This window comes from Micrasema longulum, unplaced genomic scaffold, assembly GCF_059751315.1.
Source record: "Micrasema longulum isolate JH-2025_06_02 unplaced genomic scaffold, ASM5975131v1 h1tg001609l, whole genome shotgun sequence".
NCBI lineage: Eukaryota > Metazoa > Arthropoda > Insecta > Trichoptera > Brachycentridae > Micrasema > Micrasema longulum.
Genome location: NW_028278790.1, coordinates 31978 through 34884, shown reverse-complemented (window position 1 = coordinate 34884; position 2907 = coordinate 31978).

Below are 2907 nucleotides of genomic sequence, written 5' to 3'. Positions count from 1 at the left end.
AGATGGCCGAATAATGTGGAAGGTGACATTAGAATAATTGGCCTGACGAATTGAAGGAGAGCCGCAGGGTGCAGGGAGAAATGGAGACATATTCCAAAGAAGGCCAGGGCCCATAACGGGCTGCAGTGCCACTGATGATATTGATATTTTAGTGCATGCTCGGACATAGTGGTGTTTGCATCCCCTTTAACTTATCAGGTATTTTTTTTTTTGGTAAATACTTTGTATACTACGGTGATAATAAAGGTCAAAGTGTATTTGCATGTGGGTGTAGTAATTACCCCGATGGAGAGACGGGTGCGTCTCGAAACCGGTAGATATAAATAGTCGGTAATTGTTAATTTACTTGTATTTACTAACATTAGTTAAAACGTTTGACTCAAAGTTAATTATTTAAACATAAGTAAGAAGAAACGTCTGTTTTCAAACGTTGGCAAAATACACCGTGAGCAATGATAACTTAAACCAGCCAATGACAGGTCAAATATACTGTAAATGCCTAGACATTTATGTTCTAGTTTCTAAAAATGATTTTTGTTTGTAAAATATCTTTTCATCCGGATATTTGTTAGTTTATTTATTTTATTTTTAATACATTTTTTAAATAAAATAAGAAATCGCACTAAATGCAGTTTAAAACAAACTTAAAAGTTTTTTGAAAATGGTGTTTAAATCCAATTAAATCTGCCACGAACAAATAGTTATATAAATTAAAAATACGTGTTAGTTATTAATAGTGTATGGCCTCTATCAGCACGTTGGTTTAATTTTTTGTGCAACTCCTACTATGATGTAGGTGAATAGAGTATCCTGAAGAAAAGACGAGTACGTCTCAAAACATGCATGGTAGGCGTAGTTAAATCGATAGGTGGTTATTCAATAATTTACATTCAGTAACATTTAATTAAGATAATAAGTCTCTTGCTTTAGATTCTTATCCAAAGCAAGTTTGATATTATTCTGGAGTTAAAAAACTGGACCTATGTACCAACAATAACCATACATTTTTCGGAATCTTCTTATTTATTATTTCCTTTAAAAAAATATTTTTACCTAAAAGCTGCCATCGAGTCGAAACACTCGATCAGCGTTCGGGTTATGTTTGAAAACCATGTATGTATTCTCCATACACCTGGACACAGAAAATAAATAAACGAATATTTAAAAAAATACCAACTGATTTATTTTATTAGTGATTTTTTATGTTCTCGTATACCATGTTAATAAGCACAATATTTGTTTGGGTCTGTTTTTACCACAGACATTTTATTAAGGCTAATTAAAATCACAAAAAATAAACATGAAAATCACAGCACAATAGCATGTCCACTTTACAATAAGTCAATGAGCCTTGTGGAGCAATCGTCCCGTGTCCGCTTGTTAATAGAGAAAATTGCGAGGAATATAATACTCGTATACGGTGGAACAAAACTCAGAAAAGCTTCAAATGTTATAATGTATTTGATAAAAAATGCATAAAACTGACTTCATAAAAGAAGATCAAAAAGCTAGTAAAGCTAAATATGTTTATAAAAATATTATCATCACCTTTAAGTGTGGATTAGGAATTTTTATTTATTTATTTATACATACATTTCATATTTTACAAAATGGCACAAAAACACTCTGACAAATTTTGCTTGTACTAGGAGTAGGCTCAGTGAATGAAGGGTCGGCAAGCCAGAAATATTGGTATACTTAATATTGCAATCGGTTCCCATATGGGCAAATGCCTGTTCTAAGAATGGTCCGATTTGTTGCGGCAAATGTGGTTACCGAATATGTTTCCCATAAATAAAAAAAATATTGAAGAAAAAGAAAAACAACTATCGTGCAAGAGGAAAAAAAAAATAAATACAGTTTACGATAGTATATATATATATATATATATATAATATGTAAAAAAAAAAAGATTTTCAAATGATTCAATGGATTTGCATAATATTTATATTACTATCCTTAATAAACTTTCTAATTCTTTAATTCCAACGTCTGTCAACCAAATCGTTATTCGTAATATTGTGAATAATATTAACAAAAAGCAAAAAAAATATAGTAATTATTTTTTATTTCGAACCTAAAATGGTTAGCATTAATTTTGTTTCAAGTATTTGAAGGAAATTGATTAAAAAATATTAATATTTATAAAAAAAACATTCCCGTTCTTAAGATTTACCAAAATATTTTAATTTTCGAAGCGATTTTTAAAATTGTAAAAAAGTTATTTTCTGATCTTATTTACAACTCGTTAAAATATGTGTCGCGATATAGCCACCGGACTATATCCCGATTCAACCAGAACGATGTTTTTTTTTCTGTCCTAAATTATGTGGTACCGTGTACTTTTATATTATAACATGATATAAACATAAGTTGTGTATAGGATGGTACATATCTCCGCACTCATCTCTCTCGTGGGGAGGTCTTGCTGCCCCGAGCACAAGACCAGATATTGGCTCCAGAAATGGTATTTTAAGTGTTGGCCATTTACAATTCAATTTTAGTGGATATCTATTGTTTACGGTCCCGTATAGCGACGAACGACTAGCGACCAGCGACCAACGGCGGTTATATTTTTTAGAAATTAAAAAAAAATACTCACGACTTTTCATTTTTTATTATTAAAAAAAAAAACAAATTAGCATGTAGTTAGACAGTAATATACTTATCCTGAATGTAGATAAAACCAAATTTTACAAGTATTTTGCTATTTTTTAGTCAGTAGGTATGGTATAGCGGGCTGAGGAGGTTCTATGCCATCTATCATGAACCTAATAAATGTACTAAAAATTATTCTCAGAATGATGTTTCGATGTCCTTCGAATTTCCTATTTATGACATTGTTTCAATTTAGCATGCTTTCATATTTCGAGAAAACTAATACAACTCTCGACTCAATGCACAGTT